Here is a 24,459-nt window from a genome sequence, read left to right as displayed (position 1 = left end):
TTTTGCGTCTGTCACTAACGCCCAGCCTTCAGGAGTTTGAAGCTCGTCACAGTCATTCAATCATTGAATCCTACTCAGAATACCACAAACAAGGTTTAGACCTTCCGGATTCTCTTGAATGCCGCCATTAATTCTAGCTTATACCACGAAGATTCTGATTAAGGGATCCAAGAGATATCCACTCAATCTAAGGTAGAACGGAGGTGGTTGTCAGGCACATGTTCATAGGTGAGAATGATGATGAGTGTCACGGATCATCACATTCATCAAGTTGAGGAACAAGTAATATCTTAGAGCAAGAATAAGTCGAATTGAATAGAAGAACAATAGTAATTGCATTAATACTCGAGGTACAGCAGAGCTCCACACCTTAATCTATGGTGTGTAGAAACTCCACCGTTGAAAATACATAAGAACAAGGTCTAGGCATGGCCGTGAGGCCAGCCCCAAAAACGTGATCAAAAGATTCAAAGATCTAAAGATGAAAATACAATAGCAAAAGATCTTATTTGTAGAGAACTAGTAGCTTAGGGTTTACAAAGACGAGTAAATTACATAAAAATCCACTTCCGGGCCCACTTGGTGTGTTCTTGGGCTGAGCATTGAAGCTTCTATGTGTAGAGACTTTTCTTGGAGTTAAACGCCAGCTTTTGTGCCAGTTTGGGCGTTTAACTCCCATTCTTGTGCCAGTTCCGGCGTTTTACGACAGAATTCTTGAGCTGACTTGGAACGCCTGTTTGGGCCATCAAATCTCGGGCAAAGTATGGACTATTATACATTGCTGGAAAGCCCAGGATATCTACTTTCCAACGCAGTTGAGAGCGCACCAATTGGGCTTCTGTAGCTCCAGAAAATCTACTTAGAGTACAGGGAGGTCAGAATCCAACAGCATCTGCAGTCCTTTTCAGCCTCTGAATCAGATTTTTGCTCAGGTCCCTCAATTTCAGCCAGAAAATACCTGAAATCACAGAAAAACACACAAACTCATATTAAAGTCCAAAAAAGTAAATTTTAACTAAAAACTAATAAAAATATAATAAAAACTAATTAAAATATACTAAAAACATACTAAAAACAATGCCAAAAAGCGTATAAATTATCCGCTCATCAATGAGCCAAAGCTCATTTTCTCCTACAAATTTAGCAGAAGCAGCGCTGAAAGCTAACAGGGGAGAGGAGAAAAGAAAACTTTCCCCAACCCTTACGTTAATTTCAAACCCATGTATCTCCTCCGTCCGAGCTCCGATCGCTGCACCATTTGCGGCCACGCGACCACCGCGTCGAGCTCTACGTTTCTACTAGAATAATGTCATAGGTAATTTGCTTATTCACTCTCAGCCTCTTCTTCCCCAATTTTCGAAAAATCATGTGGAGGTGTTGAATTTCCTTGTTTTTGATGTTTTAGGATCCAATTAATTAGCTTGAGGAAAACGTTCACTCTTACTTATATGAAGCTTGGGTAAGGTGAAGATATTATAATTCTATCTAAATATTTTGAATTTGTACTTTGGGTACTAAAATGGGTATATATGTGGTATGAATGTGTATTAGGTTGTGAACAAATAATTGGAATTTGAAATTGTAGATATTGGAACTTGGAGGAAGCTGTTTTATTGAACTTTTGGGGGTTGTGTTTATTTTAGTAAGTTGCTTTGGACAATACGAGAAAACCAGCCCAAGGTATGGTTTAGGTTTCTTGCATTTAATATATAATGTTCTGTAAAAACTTAGGCTAGATGACTTTAGGATAAGTTAGAACATATGAAAATGTATAATGTTTAGTGTCCTTAACATTTAGGATGTGAGTTGGTTATGTAAAGGTAATTGTTGATGTATGGATAATGGTGTGATAAATGTTAAGTTGATAATGATATGATTATATACATATTGATTAAATATATGGTGAAATTGTGAATTGTGAAAGTGTGTCATGTTGTTGTATGATGGATGATAAAATGGTGTAGGATTTTGTGGTTGGGTTATTGTATGTGTTAGGGTTGATTTTTCAGGTGTAAGTGGCTGACATGTGTATGGAATAAACAATGAAATGGAGGTTTATCAAACTTGTTTTGATAAAAAAAATTGGGTTCGTGAAGTTTATGCCATTCAAAGAACGGATGAAAAATAATTTAAAATGATTAAGTTATGCTCGACGAAAGTTTTGGTTTGGAATAGGCAATTATGTAGTTTTCTACTGAATCAAATTTTTGGAAAGCGTACGCGTGCCATGGAATTTTTTACAGTGCATACATGAGTGGCTCTATGCGTACGCGTAATGAGCCAACATGCATGTCTACGCGTACGCCTGGCCCACACGTACGCATGACATGAAGTATTCACCTATGCATACGCATGACAAGGGGATGCGCATGCGAGCTGCCTTTTTATACTCCCACGCGTACACATGAGCCACGCGTATGCGTGGCCCCTATTCCAGCAAACATGGTTTTCTGAGTTTTAAACCTTATTTCAAACTTCTAAACCTCTATTTTCATCCCTTTAGTCATAAATAATAGTATTAAACTTGATAATTAGCTAGATGAAGTTAGGAATTGGAAATAACTTGGAGGTGAAGTAAAGTTGAGAAAGCGATGAATTGAATATAAAATGCCTTTAATGATTATGTATGATATTTGGTTTGAATAATCAAATGATCTGAGATACGAGATTCCCTAGGTAAAGTACCGTGGCTTGCCACCACGTGTACCAGGTCGAAAACTCGATACTCTGTTGACCCTATGATGTAAGGGTGACTGAACACTTATAAATTTCCAGAAATGGTACCCCCATTGAGCGATTATATATATATATATATATATATATATATATATATATATATATATATATATATATATATATATATATATATATGAGAAAAAGCTATGCATATACTCATGTGGATGCGCGTCATGTAACACCCTACCATACAGAGTCTTATGCTTAAGTCATAATTCAGAGATGGCAAGGTATTAAGACCTCTAAAATAAAATTTAGTATGCATAGTAGTGTGAAAAAAATGATTATAACTAGGAGCCTTTGAAGAAAAAGGGGTAAAACAAAATCGATAACTTGAAAAGCGCAACACTCCGATCGATAACATAACGTAACTGATAAAGGAATAAGCTAATGTGAGATTATATATATATACAAAGGAGTGCCAAAAACATCAATGTCAAGACTCAAGATCCGGTTGCGAAGATAACCGGTTTGAGCATAGAAATATATACACAAATAGAGAAAGCAAGGAACCCAAAGGAAACCCCAAAGGGCAAAATACAAAACCTGCTCTCTAAAATAACCTCTAAGAGGAATCAACACAGTATGTATTATTTAGTGGAGATAAAAGTATCTAAACAAAAACATAAAACCAAAAATAGAGTCCCGAGAACCAAGGATCTTCGTTAATCCAGAAGTCTCCAACATGCATCAGCGAGGAACCTCACGACCTACATCTGAAAACCACAAAATCCGCATGAGTGAGAACCGGAGGTTCTCAGTATAGTAACAGTGCCCATATATCTAACATGTAATGTCCTAGGAAAGACGAAGGCAATCCTAGAACTTCCAACAGATAATTCAAAGCTTATAAACAGACTAAACCATAAATGACAACTGACTAAAGATCTTCAGTCTAACTAATACTTCTCTTTCCAAATCCTTCAGACCTCCCAACTACCAGCAATAGTATAATATGGCAAACACAATTATATTAGACAAAGAGATATACAAATAGGAAGCAAATACGACATTTAGACAATTAGCAAGTAATATGCAGTCAATTAGGCAATTCCAAATAATTCACATAAAATGCATATGATGTATGCCTGTCCTAATGGCTGATGAGTCTTATCCTGTCGGTTATAAAGCCAACCCGACAAGTCCTGGTAGCAAACCATTTGACTGTCCCTCTGTCGTGCATCCCCAACTCAAGTTATACTCAACATAAATCATAATTCATATCCAACACCCTCACTGGTGTATATTCACGAGGGCGAGCTCATCCGAAACTTTCACAGTGTCTGGCTATACTTACGACATAGGGTCAACAAAGTATCGAGTCTCCACCTGGAGCACGTGGTTGCTAGCCACTGCTTTCACCCAGGAAAACTCGTATCTGAGATAGTGGAAGTGCAACATTCACATTTCATTCAATGAGCATATATGCAATCATACTCAGCCATAATTCAATAATGGCTCCGCCGTAATTCGGCAATAGCTCAGCCATCCAGCTCATAGTTCAATCCATAATCAGCCAATGTATTAACAAATACAGCCCTTCGGCTCATGGCACATGAAGCACTTCCACCGCTATCCTCTGTATCTCATACAATCATCTTTGATCATCATTGATCATTAATTCTCCCCTTTCTTCATTCGCAAGTTACCACATTCCTTAGCTCCTTTCCCATTGTTAGGCATATCATAATAAATTAAGACTTAAGGGGTGAGATCGGAGGCTTAGAAGTCTGAAATTTGGCTTTGAAAACTCAAAATCAACATTTGGGGTGAAAACAGGGTCACGCGTGCACGTCGTTCATGCGCACGCGTGGAAAGCCACAAAGTACAATGATGCGTATGCGTCATCCACGTGCACGCATGGATGGGAGAAAAGCCAAGCGACGCCTGCGCGTCAGCCATGCGTACGCGTGGGTACATTTTGTGCCCCACGCACAAAACCAGCACCATTCCCGCCCAACTCTTGGGAAATTTGGCTGGGCACTTAATCCAGCCCATCGACGCGTACGCGTTGGCCAGGCGCACGTGTTGAATGTGAAATTTTGAAAACGATGCGTGCGCGTCGGCCACGCTTATGCGTGAGAGTGCTTTCTGCCAAAAATTTTACTAAGTTAAAAAGCTGCATAATTCACAGTTTCAAATCCCAATCTTCTGACGGGCATAACTTCACCGTTTCAAATTATTTTTCACCCAATTTTTGAACGGCATAGACATCCCGGATCCAATTTTATTTCTAAATAAGTTTGACACAAATCGGAGATCCAGAGTCCAAGTTATGCTTCGTCAAAGTATGCCCAAAAACTACATTTTCACACAAAACCACAAGGTGCCATTTTCAAAACAAACCAATTTCAACCCCTTTTCAAAACCAAACAAAACATACCAAAAATCAACCTCAAGCCTCCTCAACTCATACATTGACACTTTTACCAAATTCACAATTCACCAATCCACTATTTTAACCAATCCCAAACAAATAGCTCAATTTCAAATACAATATCATGTCATATATCTTTCCTCATCCCAATATCCAACAACACCATTTCCAATTAACCATCATTATATATAACCAATAGCACCCTCACCATCAACCTTAATCAATCATCAAGCATATATCCAAATATGCATATCTCTTATGCATCATACCATCAACACACCAATATTCATATTCACATATATGACCACACAATATATCTCAACCATTCAATAACATCAACATTTCAATTCCTATCTTAGGTTCTCTAGCCTAAGTTTTCACACCAGATTACAATTTAGATACAGGAAATCGAGACCATACCTTAGCCGATTTCTCCGCTCAACCCGGAGCACTTCCAAATCACTTTCCCATAAGCTCTCAAGGCTTCAACACATCCAAGAATAGATTTTTGCACACCAAAGCCCTTTTCCAAGCTTTCCAAAATCTCAATCAAGCTTCAATATTCACATACACACTACCTAAGCCACAATTATCATATCTAAACACAACACCTCAATACCCAAACATCATAAACCAATAAATTTCACTAGAGTTGAGAATCTTACCACATCCAAGGATCAAGGAGGTAAGATTAATCTTCTCCTTCAAGATAGTTGGGTCCTATAACATCAAAGAGTCTAAAATCTCAACACTTTTTACCCAAAAACTCGAAATTAAGGGCTGAGGAACTGAGACAAAATCGTGTCTTACCTCAAAAATAAATTAGTGGATTTTGTAGATCTCGTCATGGTGAACACGTGGCTACAAACGGTGCGGCAATCGGAGCTCTGGATCAAAAGTTATGGTGGTTTGAAGATCAAGTGAGGGTTAGAACTTTGGAAGAGTGTTCTTCCCCTCCCCTTTCCTTTTTCATCATGTTCTTGTGTGTAGATAGGAGAGAGAGTGCTGAAAATTAGGGTTTTAGGTTTAGTTATGTTGGGCCAAGGGCCCAATATGGGTCCAGTTGACCCGGTTTGACCCGTTCGGTCCAATCTTGGGCCGATTTCTATAAAATTGGTATCGAAATTCTTGTCTCAATCTCTTCTATCATATTAAACCATAAAAATCACATTTTTTGGCCTTCTAGAATAAATTCTCATTTATGGGTTAATTAGTCATTAATTAACCAGGTTTTACATTCTACCCACCTAATTGGGAATTTCGCCCACAAAATTCAAATTCAATTACCTGAGAATAAGTGCGGGTAGTCAGTTCACATCTCCGACTCAAGTTCCCAAGTGTGTTCCTCAACACAGGCTCGGCTCCATACCACTTTGACTAACGAAACCTCTTTTCCACGCAACCGTTTGATACTCGTATCGTCAATTCTGACCGGAGCCACTGGAAGCGTCAAATCTTCTTTTAACTGAACCGATTCAGGTTCTAACACATGGCTAGCATCAGAGGTATACTTCTGAAGCTGCGACACGTGAAATACGCCATGCAGGTTCGAAACGTGTGATGGTAGAGCCATTCGATATGCCACCGGTCCAACCCTCTCCAGGATCTGAAACGGACCAATGTACCGAGGATTCAGCTTCTTCGCTTTAATTGCCCAACCTACTCCCGTGGTTAGAGTAAATTTAAGGAAAACATGGTCTCCTTCCTCAAATTCCTAGGGCTTTCGCCTTTGATCGGCGTAACTCTTCTGAAGACTTTGTGCAGTAAGCATCCTATCTCGGATTTTCTTGACTTGTTCAATAGTCTCAGCTATCATCTCCGGCCCCAACAAGCCTTTCTCCCCAGCTTCATACTAGCATAGCGGAGATTGGCATTTCCTTCCATACAGAGCCTCATACGGAGCCATTCTGATGCTCGCATGGTAGCTATTATTGTACGTAAAGTCCACTAGCGACACATATCGATCCCAGCTCGCCGGCTAATCCAGAACACAAGCCCTCAAAATATTTTCTAAGGTTTGGATCGTCCTCTCGGATTGACCATCTGTTTGAGGATGGTAAGATGAGCTCAAGCTTAATCGGGTCCCGAGAGCTTTCTGAAATGGACCCCAAAACCTCGAAGTGAAACGAGGATCTCTATCAGAGATTTTAGTAGCAGGTACACCATGAAGTCTCACAATCTCCTTTATGTATAACCGTGCTAGCTCCTCAAGGGTGTAAGTCATCGAAATGGGTAGAAAGTGAGCTGACTTTGTTAGTCGGTCCACAATCACCCAAACAGCATCAAAACCGACCCTAGTCCTTGGTAATCCCGACATAAAGTCCATCGCAATGCTTTTCCACTTCCATTGCGGAACCTCTAAAGGTTGCAACGTTCTGGAAGGTCTCTGGTGTTCGATCTTTACCTTCTGACAGGTTAAACACTTTGAAACATATTCTGCCACAACATTTTTCATACCCAGCCACCAAAACATTGTCTTTAAATCATGGTACATTTTGGCACTCCCCGGGTGAATAGAGAATCCGATTTTGTGTGCTTCCTTTAAGATATCTTGCCGCAAAGTGCCAACATCTGGCACAATGATCCTACCCTTGAATCTCCATAATCCATCTTGATCCTCCGACACTCTCCACTGCTTTCCTTGCTCAATAGCTGGTAACACCTTCGGTAACACGTCATTGTTTTCGTGAGCCTTCAGAAGTTCGGATTTAAAATCACTTGAGATCTGTAATCGACTTAAACACATAGTTCCAGACACTTCTTGAACGCCAATCTTTAGACTCTTGAATTCCTTGAGTAACTCCTCTTCTTGAAGCATAATCCAAGCAGCATACAATGAATTTCAACTTAATGCATCCGCCACTACATTCTCTTTCCCCGGATGGTAATTTGACTCAAAGTCATAATCCTTCAGTAGTTCCATCCACCTCCTCTGCCGCATAGAGGTAATGCCTCCACATCTTTAGCGCAAACACAACCGCAGCCAGCTCTAAATCGTGCGTAGGGTAATTAACTTCATGAGGTCTCAACTGCCGTGAGGCACACGCCACCACATTACGTTGCTGCATCAGCACACACCCTAGACCCTTCAGTGAGGCATCATAGTACACCTCAAATGATTCATTTGGCTCAGGTAACACCAACACAGGTGCGGTGGTCAACTTTTGCTTCAACGCCCGAAAGCTCTCCTCACACTCAATAGTCCAAACAAATGGCGCATCCTTACGGGTTAACCTTGTGAATGGCAAGGTTATCTGCGAAAAGCCTTTGATGAATCTTCGGTAATAACCAGCTAAGCCCAAAAAACTTCTTATCTTAGTTACTGTGGTTGGCCGCCCCCAATCTATTACCGCCTCCTCCTTAGATGGCTATCCCCTGCTTACTCACCACGTGACCCAAAAACTTCACCTCACTCTTCTAGAATTCACATTTAGACAGTTTTACATAAAGTTTATTTTCCTTTAGTATCTGCAATACAGTCCTCAAGTGTTCTGCATGCTCTTCTTCAGTCTTGGAGAAAATTAGTATGTCATGCATCAATGAAGAAAAAAACGAATTTATCCAGAAATGGACGGAAAACTCTGTTCATATAATCCATAAACACTGTAGGGGCATTTGTTAATCCAAAAGATATTACAGTGTACTCATAATGACCATAACGAGTCTTGAAAGTGGTCTTAGGGATATCTTCACCCCTCACCCTTATCTGGTGATAACTGGATTGCAAATCGATCTTGGAGAAAACCCCAACTCCTTGTAACTGATCCATGAGATCGTCAATCCTCAGCAGTGGGTACTTATTCTTTATTGTGACCTTGTTCAGCTGCCTGTAATCTACACAGAGTCGCATACTCCCGTCTTTCTTCTTTACCAGTAACACTGGCGCGCCCCACGGAGAAACACTTTGTCGGATAAAGTTCTTACCCAACAGATCCTCTAACTGAGACTATAGCCCGGCCATTTCTAGCCGTGACATCCTATACGGAGCACTCGAGATTGGTCCAGCCCCAAGCACCAACTCAATAGCAAACTCAACCTCTCAGTTAGGTGGAAATTCATCAATATCGTTTGGAAACACTTCCGGAAACTCACACACAACCAGAATTTGCTCCAACCTTTGATCATCACCCAAAACACCCGCGGTTAACAACAAGATACCCTGACATTCGGTCCCAAAACAATTCACCATCATAGAATTCAAGTAATAACTATTCAATACAACCGGCCCATCGGTATCTTTCAGTATAAAGAACACCGATTTTGCAGAACAATCGAGCAGGACATGGTTCTCAGATAACCAGTCGAGTCCGAAGATAAGATCAAGACCGACCATCGGCAAGCAGATTAAATTATAGACAAAATCACGTTGCCTGAACCTAAAAGAAACTTGCGGGTATCCTAACCTAGTTACCATGGCTTCATGGGTGGCATTATACACCTTTAGGTCATAACCTAAAACTACAATCTTCAATCCTAACTCACTAGCTTTTTCGAATACAATGAATGAATGAGTTGCCCCCGAATCAAATAAAGCATTTAAAATTTGACCAGCCATTTCACAGTTACCTCAGATAAGTGTCTCGGAACCTATAGCTGAGGTGGTGAACACCCGACCAGACTGCGGTGCTCCCCCTACACCTTGCTTCTACTTCTCCGGAAAGTTTGCAGCTTTATGCCTCGCCTTATCACAAGAATAGCACAAGCCCCATCCGGCCTTGCAATGCGCTCTTGGCTGGTGAACTTTTGCACATAGCACAAGCTTGTTCGTTCTGAGGCTACTTCCCAAATCTCATCTCTTGGGAGTTGTTGTTGTTGGACCTCCTGAAGTTTTCCTGACCCTGAGTCTGATGTGATCCAGAACCTCCCCACTTGAAAGGCGGACCTCTAGAAGTAAAGCTATTCCCTCGGTTCTGTGGGAATGGACCCCTACAACTTTCTCTCTTTGCAGCCACCTTCTTCACACACTCTTCAGCAACCCTACTCTTGTTCACCAATTCTGAGAAGATTCTGATCTCCATTGGTCCCACTGAGTTGTAGATATCACTCTGGAGTTCCCCTTTATACTTAATGCACTTCAATTCCTCAAAGTCTCCCAGAGCTCCCTGACACATACGGGAAAACCTGAACAGCTTTTCGAACTTGTCAGTATACTCAGATACAGACGTAATACCCTACTTCAGCTGCAGTAACTCGAGTTCCTTGGCCGTCCTGGCAGAAGTTGGAAAGTACTACTTATAGAACTCCTCCTGAAAGGCATCCCAAGGGATAGGGTCATCACCTTGCTGTAGGAGACGTCGGACTCCTTGCCACCAATGCGATGTTTCCCCAGTGAGCAAATAGGTAGCGAATTCAACACACTACCCTTCAGGTACCGTCTGCGCTTGCAGTGCTTGTTCCATAGCCTGAAACCAGTTATCGACTTCAGTCAGACTAGTGGTTCCCTTGAACTTAGGTGGATTAACCTTCAAGAAGGTTGCCAGTGTCATCGGGCCACCCTGAGCTCTACTTCTGTCCTTGCTATGGTTGTTCATCTGTTGCCCAAGAGTCTTAGCAGTGGCCTGCATAGCAGCAGCCATGTTCTCCAACGCTGTCATAAAGTTCACTGGGTCGTTTGGGTTGATACCCGGCCCCAGAGCGTTAGTACGACCTCTCCCATGACCTCTACTGCATCCACGAGGTGCCATCTGGTTCCTATACACACCAAACAATCAATATTAAGTTGATCAGTCTTAATATCGGAGGTTTAGTGCTTCAAAGTCCCAAATGCATGCTCATGAACGTTTATGCCAGTTATATCAAGTAGATATCCTAATAGCACATAACACACACACACACACACAGAGAATGCACAGAAGCATAGTCAGTCCGTCCCTCAGGCTCTACAAGAACGAACCGCTTTGATACCATAATATAACACCCTACCATACAGAGTCTTATGCTTAAGTCATAATTCAGAGATGGCAAGGTATTACGACCTCTAAAATAAAATTTAGTACGTATAGTAGTGTGAAAAAAATGATTATAACTAGAAGCCTTTGAAAAAAAAGGGTTAAAACAAAATCGATAACTTGAAAATCGCAACACTTCGATCGATAACATAACGTAACCGATAAAGGAATAAGCTAACGCGAGATTATATATATACAAAGGAGTGCCAAAAATATGAATGTCAAGACTCAAGATCCGGTTGCGAAGATAACCGGTTTGAGCATAGAAATATATACACAAATAGAGAAAGCAAGGAACCCAAAGGAAACCCCAAAGGGCAAAATACAAAACCTGCTCACCAAAACAACCTCTAAGAATTCTCATGTTAGATTTAATTTCTTTATTTAATGCAATTTGAGGTCTTTCAGATTTATGATTGCTTTCTTCTATTTATGTTGTGATGCTTTTAATTTAATTTAGATTTCTCTCCTTTTGGCTTTGGTTGAGTAATTGGTAACACTTGAGTTATCAAACTCCTTTGTTGATTGATAATTGAAAGTTGCTGATTGATTTGGATTCCACTAAAGCTAGTCTTTCCTTAGGAGTTGACTAGGACTTGAGGAATCAAATTGATTAGTCCACTTGACTTTCCTTTGTTTAGTAAGGGTTAACTAAGTGGGAGCAATGAACAATTTTCATCACAATTGATAAGGATAACTAGGATAGGATTTCCGGTTCTCATACCCTGCCAAGAGCTTTTCTAGTTATTAGTTTACTTTCTTGCCATTTGCTTTTCTTGTTCCTTATTTAAAAACCCTAAAAAGATACTTTTCCATAACCAATAATAAACGCACCTCCCTGCAATTCCTTGAGAGACGACCCGAGGTTTAAATACTTCGGTTATCAATTTTATTGGGTTTGCTTTAGTGACAACCAAAGTTTTTGTAGGATTCATTGTCGGTCTAGAAGCTATACTTTCAACGAGACTTTATTTGTAAAATTCCAGACCATGCGAGGAATCCGTTCGTCAAAATGGCGCCTTTGCCGGGGAATTGTAAACGTGTGCCTTATTATTGGTTATTGTAAATATTTGTTTTTTCTTGTTTATTTGTTTTTGTTTTTGTTTTTAATTTTTATTAGCTACTATGAATTCTCACCCCTCTCGCTATGAGTTTGATTCCAATGTTGTTGTAGGGAATAGAAGCAATAATAGGAACAGGCATCAAGGTTGGAACAATCAAAGATGGGAAGAGCCACATGGATTTGATCAACCCTCTTGGCAACAGCCTCCGCCAACATACTATTACCAAGAGCCATTCCAAGAAGCACATTAGGATAATGACTATGGTGAGCGCTCTTTTGATTATCAACAACCACCACCATATGCCTATGAACCCCCTCCTCAACATAACTTTAAACCACCATACTCACAAGCCCCTTACTACCAAACACCCCCATATGACCCCAATCCTTATCCACCACACCAACCACAATACGAACCATATGAGCCATACTTAGAACCACCACCTCAATATACACCACCTCCATATCCTTATCAAGAGGAACCACCTCCGTGTTATGAGCCATTTCTCCCAACAAATGAGCCCCCCTGTCCACCCTAACCCTCCATTGAGAACACACTTACCTTTTTCACTAGTCTCACCTCTAAACTCCAACATCTTATATCCCGTATGGACCAACCCTCCATCTCTAATATTCAACCCTCAAGCTTCAGCGCACCGCCACCCTCCGTGCAAGAATACCCATATCCATCAATCTAAGAGCAACATGATCCCAATGATGCTGTTGACATGGAACAAGCGAGAAGGGATCATCTTAGGGACACAATCGCAATGGATCGGTTACACGCGGCCTTATGTCCAGGGGAGCAAGAGGAGGCCCAAAATGTGGAGGTAGGAGAGACCCTTGAAGATGAAGGAGTAGTTGAAGGGAGTTGTCATAGAAAGAAAATCATCAAGGAGGAGTATGATTTTATGCTAAAACAACTGGACGAAGCCGCAATAGTCAAAGAGGAAGTGGTTGAGAACTTAGGACATGCAGAACCTCCATGGAAAGGTCAAGTCACAGAGCCTCCTTCTAAGATATTTGAAATTGATGCTGAGGAGGGTGTACAACCTCCAATGCATGCCATGGTTGAAGACTTTGAAGAGGTTAATCAAGAGATGGAGATTAATGAAGAAGACGCACAACCTCCCATGCCCTTGGTAGGTAATGAGGAAGAGATTGAATTGGAAGAAAGCAACCAAGAGGAAGAAGTTGAAATTAAAGAAGCTTGCAAAGAGGTGGAAGTTGTCAAGGAAGAGCACAAGGGAGTGGAGCTTACAAGATCATCAGAAACACCTCCCCCAAAGCCATTACCATCCAATACAACATTCAAGTGGGTAAAATTCCTATCCTTAACCTTTACCTTCCCACTTGAATATGGGCTACTAGAGACAGATGGTCAACTTAGAGCTCTTTGTGGCATCAAGAGAGAGAGAAGAAGATGGTCAGTGGTAGGATTTGTCATGCAAGGTTCAATATAGTTGTATGCTCCAAGTTGAAATGCAAGGGTTGGTGTAGAGCTCGTTTGAATGGGTTTAGGAAGTTGTTTGGACGCTTCAGTGAGAATTCAAATTGCTTGCCACCCGGTTGGAACAATGATGATCAACAAGAAGACGGGTGTAAAAGCAAGGTTTGGGACCCCGGAATTCATTCCAACAATCAATACTTTTGGGGCCTTGTCACTTGCTTCCACTTGCTTGAAGGCGTTTTGCGCCTAGTTTGGGACCCCGGAGGCTACTGGAATTACAAACGTTGGTGGGGATTCCTGGACGAGTTTAAGCACAAGCCGCCATGACAAGGAGCTCACCACATGTCCAACTTAAGGACTTTAACTAAAAGTGCTAAGTGGGAGACAACCCACCATAGTATGATCGTTCCTTTTCATTCTTAGTTTTATTTTTATTTTTATTAGTGTTCATTCATTCATTCATTCTGCATCTTCACATGCATTCTGCACTAAAATAAAAAAATGAGAGATCGACGCGTCAGCGCCTAGTGCGCGTCCGCGTCCTTTATGGATGCGAAATGGGTTGGATTGAACAGAGAATGGTGCGGGAGCTGGGCGAGAACCCTGCCTTAGGCACAATCCCGCCCACGCACACGCGTACTATACGCGTACGCGCCGTTTCCACTTTTGGTGACCCACGCATCCGCGTGGTTGGGGAAATTGGCGTAAAACCTTGTTTTACCCGAGAGTTATGCTGGACTGGGGCTGGCACTGTGCTCGAGGCACAAATCCACCCACGCGTACGCGTCCCTGAGGCGTGTGCGCCCTTTTCCATGCATGGCCACTGACGCGTCCGCGCACTGTGTGCTTCCGCACCCTTTCTTTTCTCTCCATGCACGCGCACGCGTACCGTACGCGTGCGCGTCGATTGCGCCGCCATCTTTCTAATTTCTCTCCTTCCTTCTCATCCTTATTCTCTTTCACTTTCTGTTACTTAATTTATTTGCATATTTTTATTCATCTTTTAATTACTGCATTTAATTATTTTTTTCTTCTTAATTTTCTTTTAGCTTAATTATTTATGGTTTCTTTTTCTTTCTTTTTCATTTTCATGCATTTTTATGTTGGTGTTGGAGCTTTATTTGGATTTTACCTTATTGTAATTGAGCTTGTGGATATTATAAGGATTGATTTGACAATTAACATTTAAATTTGGCTCTCATATACATTTGGATTTATTACTTTCATTCCTATTTTAACTCACAATACTTGTAATCCACCTGTATTTGAGATTATCATTCACAATTGTCATCATACAAGTGCTCTTTAATCTAGCTTATTTTAATAATTGATGCTTGACCTATGCTTCTCATGTCTTTGCCTGCATGCTTTTACACATCTTGCATCTAATTGCTTTAATATGCCTTGCTATATTTCCATTGGTGTCCTAATTGCATGTAGTCGCGACCATGTATTTAAGACATTATCCTTTACCTTAGCATTGATTATTACTTGAACCTTCCTCCTCCTGGTTCTGGCTATTTGATTTCATGTCCCTTTCTTTTCCCCCTTTTCAGGATGGCCACCAAAAAGGGTAAAGAGAAAGCCTCTAACAAGCCACCGGCGAAGGGCGAAACGAAAAGAGCACCGGCTAAGGAACCACAACCCCCGCCCACTTGCACGTCTTAGCATGCACCGAGGACGGTGCAATCTTTCAGTGTGGGGAGGTCGATACCGATCTCCATGGGTTATTCACTTTCTTCTCAACACCAATTTTTTGTTTTCTTTGTTAGTTCATTGTTGCATTTGCATGTTTGATTGCATGTTTGTTTGATTTTGTGCATCTTTTACCATTACCTGGTTGAAATGATGAATTCTTTTTCAAGAAATATTTTAGAGTATTTCACTAATTTGAATTAAAATTTTTGCTAAACTTGTTTGAAAAAATTTATTTTTGGAACATGGTTTTAGAGCTCGAACACACAAAACCAGTGAGATTTTGAGCCTATTTGATTGGTTGCATTTTATCAACCAATATTCTGTTTTGTTGTGTGTGTTGTTCTCTCTAAAATTATTATTTTTGTCTTGCTTAATTCTATATTTCCATGGTTTAATGTATGCATGCACTTATATGATTGAGGCCTTTGTTTTACTTAGCTTACATACCCATATGGCCTTACCCTTTCATTATTCTTTGCAAAACAATTTGAGCCTATTTTACCCCATTTGTTCTTTACTTTAGCTCATCACTAACTCTAAGCGAAAAACAATAATATCCTTAATTTGAATCTTTGGTTAGCTTAGACTAGTGAGAGTGCCCATGAATTAAGTGTGGGGAAAGTGGATTTGGAAACATTTGGTTTGGGAATTGAGTATGTTAGGATTTTTGTGAAAATGTGAAAAATGTTGAGGACATGTTTATGCATTCACTCCCTTAATCATATGCATTGTGAAAAACAAAAGAAAAGAAAATAAAATACAAGAAAAAGAAAAAAAAAAGAAAAAAAGAGAACAAATAATAAAAGGGGACAAAATGCCCCAAAAGTAATTGATAATATCAATGCATATGAGTTATACTTAAATTTAGGATGCATGAATATGTGAAAAACACAGTTAATGGGAAGTTAGATTTTTTATTTTAATTACATGGATTGTCTTAAGTTAGGTGGGAAGTTTAGGTTAATTAAGGATTCAGATTTTAGTCCACTTAGCCAAATACAATCCTACCTTGACCCTAACCCCATTACAACCCTCAAAAGACCTCTTGATTTGTGTATTGGTGCATTAAATTTTTGTTGATTGTTAGATGAAGAGCAAGCCTTAGAAAGCAAGATTAGTAGAGAATTGAGACAATCGAACCTTAAACACTTGAGTGATTAGAGTGTATACACTTACGGTGAGGGTTCGATGCTCGATTCTTTGTTCCTGACTTTCATGAGCTATCTTCTTCTTGCAAGTTATTTGTACTTCATTTTTATGATTTGAATTAGTGAAATCCAGTTCATTTTAGTTCTTGAAGATTTATTTACTTTAAACCAAGTAGGTAGAAGCATTTCACATTTAGTTGTATTCATATAGATAGGTTGCATTTCATACATTCTACAATTCCTCTTCACTCTTATAGCTTCTCTTGAGCTTAGCATGAGGACATGCTAATGTTTAAGTGTGGGGAGATTTGATGCACCACTATTTCGTGGTACATCTTGTGCTTAATTGAGTGGATTTTATCCACTAATCTCACACTTATTCATGTAAATTGCATGTTTTACATTTTCCTTCCTGATTTTGTGCTATGATTGAAAACATGTTTCTTTGGTCTTAATTTAGCTAATTTTAATCCTCTCTCATTACCATTCGATGCCTTGATATGTGTGTTAAGTGTTTTTAAAGATTACTGGTGCACGAAATTGTGATCTCTACTTTTCACAACTCAAACAGTCCCCGGTAATGGCTCCAAAAACTTGGTGCTCAATACCATGGTCTAAACACAACTTCACACAACTAACCAGCAAGTGCACTGGGTCATCCAAGTAATAAACCGTGCGCGAGTAAGGGTCGATCCCACGGAGATTGTTGGTATGAAGCAAGCTATGGTCACCTTGTAAATCTCAGTCAGGCAGATTCAAATGGTTATGGATGATATATGAATAAAGCATAAAATAAAGATAGAGATACTTATGTAATTCATTGGTGAGAATTTCAAATAAGCGTATGGAGATGCTTTGTCCCTTCCGTCTCTCTACTTTCCTACTGTCTTCATCCAATCCTTCTTACTCCTTTCCATGGCAAGTTGTATGTTGGGCATCACCGTTGTCAGTGGCTACAGTCCCGTCCTCTCAGTGAAAATGTTCAACGCGCTCTGTCACAGCACGGCTAATCATCTGTCGGTTCTCAATTAGGTTGGAATAGAATCCATTGATTCTTTTGCGTCTGTCACTAACACCCAGCCTTCAGGAGTTTGAAGCTCGTCACAGTCATTCAATCCTTGAATCCTACTCAGAATACCACAGACAAGGTTTAGACCTTCCGGATTCTCTTGAATGCCGCCATCAATTCTAGCTTATACCACGAAGATTCCGATTAAGGGATCCAAGAGATATCCACTCAATCTAAGGTAGAACGGAGGTAGTTGTCAGGCACACGTTCATAGATGAGAATGATGATGAGTGTCACGGATCATCACATTCATCAAGTTGAGGAAAAAGTGATATCTTAGAACAAGAACAAGCTGAATTGAATAGAAGAACAATAGTAATTGCATTAATACTCGAGGTACAGCAGAGCTCCACACCTTAATCTATGGTGTGTAGAAACTCCACCGTTAAAAATACATAAGAACAAGGTCTAGGCATGGCCAAGAGGCCAGCCCCCAATGATCTAAGAACTAGACGTCCAAATATGATCAAAGGATCTAAAGTTATCCAAAGATGAAAATACAATATCAAAAGGTCCTATTTGTAGAGAACTAGTAGCTTAGGGTTTACAAAGATGAGTAAATTACATAAAAATCCACTTCCGGACCCACTTGGTGTGTGCTTGGGCTGAGCATTAAAGCTTTCATGTGTAGAGACTTTTCTTGGAGTTAAACGCCAGCTTTTGTGCCAGTTTGGGCGTTTAACTCCCATTCTTGTGCCAGTTCCGGCGTTTAACGCCGGGCATTTTTGAGCTGATTTGGAGCGCCGGTTTGGGCCATCAAATCTCGGGAAAAGTATGGACTATTATACATTGCTGGAAAGCCCAAGATGTCTACTTTTCAACGCAATTGAGAGCGCACCAATTGGGCTTCTGTAGCTCCAGAAAATCCACTTCGAGTGCAGGGAGATCAGAATCTAACAGCATCTGCAGTCCTTTTCAGCCTCTGAATCAGATTTTTGCTCAGGTCCCTCAATTTCAGCTAGAAAATACCTGAAATCATAAAAAAATACACAAACTCATAGTAAAGTCCAGAAAAGTGAATTTTAACTAAAAACTAATAAAAATATAATAAAAACTAACTAAAACATACTAAAAACAATGCCAAAAAGCGTATAAATTATCCGCTCATCACAACACCAAACTTAAATTGTTGCTTGTCCCCAAACAACTGAAAATCAAATAAGATAAAAAGAAGAGAATATGCAATGAATTCCAAAAACATCTATGAAGATCAGTATTAATTAGATGAGCGGGACTTTTAGCTTTTTGCCTCTGAATAGTTTTGGCATCTCACTCTATCCTTTGAAATTCAGAATGATTGGCTTCTATAGGAACTCAGAATCCAGCTAGTGTTATTGATTCTCCTAGTTAAGTATGATGATTCTTGAACACAGCTACTTTATGAGTCTTGGCCATGGCCCAAAGCACTCTGTCTTCCTGTATTACCACCAGATACATACGTGCCACAGACACATAATTGGGTGAACCTTTTCAGATTGTGACTCAGCTTTGCTAGAGTCCCCAATTAGAGGTGTCCAGGGTTCTTAAGCACACTCTTTTTGCCTTGGATCACAACTTTTTTTTTCTTTTTCTTTTTCTTTTCCCCTTTTTTTTCGTTTTTTTTTTTAATATTCACTGCTTTTTCTTGCTTCAAGAATCATTTTTATAATTTTTCAGATCCTCAGTAACATGTCTCCTTTTTCATCATTCTTTCAAGAGCCAATCATTCATGAACAACAAATTCAAAAGACATATGCACTGTTCAAGCATACATTCAGAAACCAAAAGTATTGCCACCACATCAAAATAATTAATATGTTATAAAATTCAAAATTCATGCAATTCTTTTCTTTTTCAATTAAGAACATTTTTCATTTAAGAAAGGTGATGGATTCATAGGACATTCATAACTTTAAGGCATAGACACTAAGACACTAATGATCATAAGACACAAACATAGATAAACATAAGCATGAAAATTCGAAAAACAGGAAAATAAAGAACAAGGAAATTAAAGAACGGGTCCACCTTAGTGATGGCGGATTGTTCTTCCTTTTGAAGATCTTATGGAGTGCTTGAGCTCCTCAATGTCTCTTCCTTGCCTTTGTTGCTCCTCTCTCATGATTCTTTGATCTTTTCTAATTTCATGGAGGAGGATGGAATGTTCTTGGTGCTCCACCCTTAGTTGTCCTAGTTGGAACTCAATTCTCCTAGGGAGGTGTTGATTTGCTCCCAATAGTTTTGTGGAGGAAAGTGCATCCCTTGAGGTATCTCAGGGATTTCATGATGAGGAATTTCCTCATACTCATGTCTATGAGTGGGATCTCCTGTTTGCATTGAGCTCCTTCCACACAGATATCCATGAGGACTTGGTCCAACATTTGATTAAAGTTGACCTTTTTGAGTTTGAAAAGGGACCTCGGGGATCACCTTCTTCATGGCCACAACTTCATAGAAGTGGTCTTGATGCACCCTTGAGATAAATCTCTCCATCTCTCATGACTCGGAGGTGGAAGCTTTTGCCTTCCCTTTCCTCTTTTTAGAGGTTTCTCCGACCTTAGATGCCATAAACGGTTATGGAAAAACAAAAAGCAATGCTTTTACCACACCAAACTTAGAGGGTTTGCTTGTCCTCGAGCAAAAGAAGAGAGAAGAGGGTAGAAGAAGAAGAAATAGAGGAGATGGAGGTGGCTTTGTGGTTCGGCCAAGGGGGAAGAAGTAGTGTTTAGGTTGTGTAGAAAAGAAGGGGTGAAGATGGGTTTATATAGGGGTGGAGAGAGGGGTAGGGGGAAGAGGTGTTGAGGTGATTGGTGAATAGGTGAAGAAGAGAGAGAGTGGTGGGGTAGGTGGGGATCCTGTGGGGTCCACAGATCCTGAGGTGTCAAGGAAAATTCATCCCTGCACCAAGTGGCGAGCAAAAATGCTCTTTATGCCAATTCTGGCGTTAAACGCCAGGCTGGTGCCCATTTCTGGCGTTTAACGCCAACTTCTTGCCCTTTCCTGGCGTTTAACGCCAGTCTGGTGCCCCTTTCTGGCGTTAAACGCCCAGAATGGTGCCAGACTGGGCGTTAAATGCCCATTTGCTGCCCTTACTGGCGTTTAAACGCCAGCAAGGTTTTTCTCTAAGGTGTGCTATTTTTCTTTCTGTTTTTCATTCTGTTTTTGCTTTTTCAATTGATTTTGTTACTTCCCATGATCATCAACCTACAGAAAACATAAAATAACAAAGGAAAATAGATAAATATAACATTGGGTTGCCTCCCAACAAGCGCTTCTTTAATGTCAGTAGCTTGACAGAGGGTTCTCATGGAGCCTCACAGATACTCAGAGCAATGTTGGAACCTCCCAACACCAAACTTAGAGTTTGAATGTGGGGGTTCAACACCAAACTTAGAAGTTGGTTGTGGCCTCCCAACACCAAACTTAGAGTTTGACTGTGGGGGCTCTGTTTGACTTTGTTTTGAGAGAAGCTCTTCATGCTTCCTCTCCATGGTTACAGAGGGATATCCTTGAGCCTTAAACACAAAGGATTCTTCATTCACTTGAATGATCAATTCTCCTCTGTCCACATCAATCACAGCCTTTGCTGTGGATAGGAAGGGTCTGCCAAGGATGATGGATTCATCCATGCACTTTCCAGTCTCTAGGACTATGAAATCAGCAGGGATGTAATGGTCTTTAATCTTTACCAGAACATCCTCTACAAGTCCATAAGCTTGTTTTCTTGAATTATCTGCCATCTCTAGTGAGATTCTTACAGCTTGCACCTCAAAGATCCTTAGCTTCTTCATTACAGAGAGAGGCATAAGGTTTATGCTTGACCCTAGGTCACACAAAGCCTTCTTAAAGGTCATGGTGCCTATGGTACAAGGTATTGAGAACTTTCCAGGGTCCTGTCTCTTTTGAGGTAATTTCTGCCTAGACAAGTCATCTAGTTCTTTGGTGAGCAAAGGGGGTTCATCCTCCCAAGTCTCATTACCAAATAACTTGTCATTTAGCTTCATGATTGCTCCAAGGTATTTAGCAACTTGCTCTTCAGTGACATCTTCATCCTCTTCAGAGGAAGAATACTTATCAGAGCTCATGAATGGCAGAAGTAAATCCAATGGGATCTCTATGGTCTCATTATGAGCCTCAGATTCCCATGGTTCCTCATTAGGGAACTCATTGGAGGTCAGTGGACGTCCATTGAGGTCTTCCTCAGTGGCGCTCACTGCCTCTTCCTCCTCTCCTAGTTCGGCCATGTGGATCATGTTAATGGCCTTGCATTCTCCTTTTGGATTCTCTTCTGTATTGCTTGGAAGAGTACTAGGAGGAAGTTCAATAACTTTCTTACTCAGCTGACCCACTTGTGCCTCCAAGTTTCTAATGGAGGACCTTGTTTCAGTCATGAAACTTTGAGTGGTTTTGATTAGATCAGAGACCATGGTTGCTAAGTCAGAGTGGTTCTGCTTAGAATTCTCCGTCTGTTGCTGAGAAGATGATGGAAAAGGCTTGCCATTGCTAAACCTGTTTCTTCCACCATTATTGTTGTTGAAACCTTGTTGAGGCCTCTGTTGATCCTTCCATGAGAGATTTGGATGATTTCTCCATGAAGAATTATAGGTGTTTCCATAGGGTTCTCCCATGTAATTCACCTCTTCCATTGAAGGGTTCTCAGGATTATAAGCTTCTTCTTCAGATGAAGCATCCTTAATATTGCCTGGTGCAGCTTGCATTCCAGACAGACTTTGAGAAATCATATTGACTTGCTGAGTTAATATTTTGTTCTGAGCCAATATGACATTCAGAGTATCAATCTCAAGAACTCCTTTCTTCTGATTCGTCCCATTGTTCATAGGATTCCTTTCATAAGTGTACATGAATTGGTTATTTGCAACCATTTCAATGAGCTCTTGAGCTTCTGCAGGCGTCTTCTTCAGATGAAGATATCCTCCAGCAGAGCTGTCCAATGACATCTTGGACAGTTCAGATAGACCATCATAGAAGATACCTATGATGCTCGATTCAGAAAGCATGTCAGAAGGACACTTTCTGATCAATTGTTTGTATCTTTCCCAAGCTTCATAGAGGGATTCTCATTCCTTCTGTCTGAAGGTTTAGACTTCCACTCTAAGCTTACTTAATTTTTGAGGTGGAAAGAACTTTGCCAAGAAGGCATTGACTAGCTTTTCCCAAGAGTTCAGGCTTTCTTTAGGTTGTGAGTCCAACCAAATCCTAGCTCTGTCTCTTACAGCAAAATAGAATAGCATAAGTCTGTAGACCTCAGGGTCAACCCCATTAGTCTTGACAGTGTCACAGATTTACAAGAATTCAGCTAAAAACTGATGAGGATCTTCCAATGGAAGTCCATGGAACTTGCAATTTTGTTGCATTAGAGAAACTAATTGAGGCTTAAGCTCAAAGTTGTTTGCTCCAATGGCAGGGATAGAGATGCTTCTCCCATAGAAGTCAGGAGTAGGTGCAGTAAAGTCACCCAGCACCTTCCTTGCATTGTTGGCATTGTTGTTGTTTTCGGCTGCCATGGGTTCTTCTTCTTTGAAGATTTCTGTTAGGTCCTCTACAGAGAGTTGTGCCTTAGCTTCTCTTAGCTTTCGCTTCAAGGTCCTTTCAGGTTCAGGGTCAGCCTCAACAAGAATACTTTTGTCTTTGCTCCTGCTCATATGAAACAGAAGAAAACAAGAAAATATGGAATCCTCTATGTCACAGTATAGAGATTCCTTGAGGTGTCAGAGGAAAAGAAAAATAGAAGGAAGAGGTAGAAGAATTCGAACTTATCAAGAAAGATGGAGTTCGAATTATGCATTGAAGAGGAGTGTTAGTCCATAAATAGAAGGATGTGAGAAGAGGGGAAGAAATTTTTGAAAATAAATTAAAAAGATTTTAAAAACATTTTGAAAAAATACTAATTGATTTTTGAAAACTAAGAGTGGAAAAGAAATCAAGTGATTTTTGAAAAAGATTTTGAAATTAGAAATAAAAAAGATATGATTGAAAACTATTTTGAAAAAGATGTGATTAAGAAGATATGATTGAAAAGTTATGGTTTTAAAAAGATGTGATTGAGAAGATATGATTTGAAAAATAATTTAAAAAGATTTGATTTTAAAAATTAATAACCTGCCTAACAAGAAAGATATGATTCAGACATTAAACCTTTCTCAACAGAAAAGGCAACATACTTGAAATGTTGAATCAAATAATTAATTGATAGCAAGTATTTTTGAAAAAGAAAGAAATTGATTATGATTGAAAAGATATGATTTGAAAAAGATTTTATTTTGAAAAATTTTAAAAACTTGAAAAAAAATTTGAGTTAAAAACAGAATCTTCCCTCTTGTGCCATCCTGGCGTTAAACGCCCAGAATGGTATACATTCTGGCGTTTAACGCCCAAATCACTACCCTTTTGGGCGTTAAACGCCCAACCAGGCACCCTGGCTGGCGTTTAAACGCCAGTTTTCCTTCCTCACTGGGCGTTTTGAACGCCCGGCTTTTTCTGTGTAATTTCTCTGCTGAATGTTCTGAATCTTCAATTCTCTGTATTATTGACTTGAAAAGACACAAATTAAAAATTTTTTGGATTTTTGAGGAATAATCAAAATGCAACTAAAATCAAATAAACAATGCATGCAAGACACCAAACTTAGAAGTTTGTATACTATTGACACTAACAAAATGAGAATGCATATGAGAAACAACAAAATACACAAGACAAGAGAATTTAAAGATCAGAACAAGGAAATCATCAAGAACAACTTGAAGATTAATGAAGACACATGAATGAATTTGAAAAATGCAAGAAGTAAAGAAACATGCAATTGACACCAAACTTAAAATGAGACACTAGACTCAACAAGCAACACAAAATATTTTTGGTTTTTATGATTTTGTAATTTTTTTTTGTTTTTTCGAAAATTAAGTGGAACAGAAAATAAAGATATCAAAATTCTTAATGAGAATTCCAGGAATAATGCAATGTTAGTCTAAAG

General features: G+C 39.9%; 1 non-coding gene across 1 annotated transcript; it reads left to right on the top strand.

The window, feature by feature from the left end:
- The first annotated feature begins 22,480 nt into the window (after positions 1-22,480).
- On the top strand, positions 22,481-22,588 carry LOC130978292 (small nucleolar RNA R71). The gene has a single exon (XR_009085944.1). It is a non-coding gene; the product is annotated as a small nucleolar RNA R71 (small nucleolar RNA).
- The last annotated feature ends 1,871 nt before the right edge of the window (positions 22,589-24,459 follow it).

Source organism: Arachis stenosperma, chromosome 4 (assembly GCF_014773155.1).
Source record: "Arachis stenosperma cultivar V10309 chromosome 4, arast.V10309.gnm1.PFL2, whole genome shotgun sequence".
Classification (NCBI taxonomy): Eukaryota; Viridiplantae; Streptophyta; class Magnoliopsida; order Fabales; family Fabaceae; genus Arachis; species Arachis stenosperma.
Note: the sequence above shows the minus strand (reverse complement) of the source record. Positions and strands in the feature narration are given on the sequence as shown.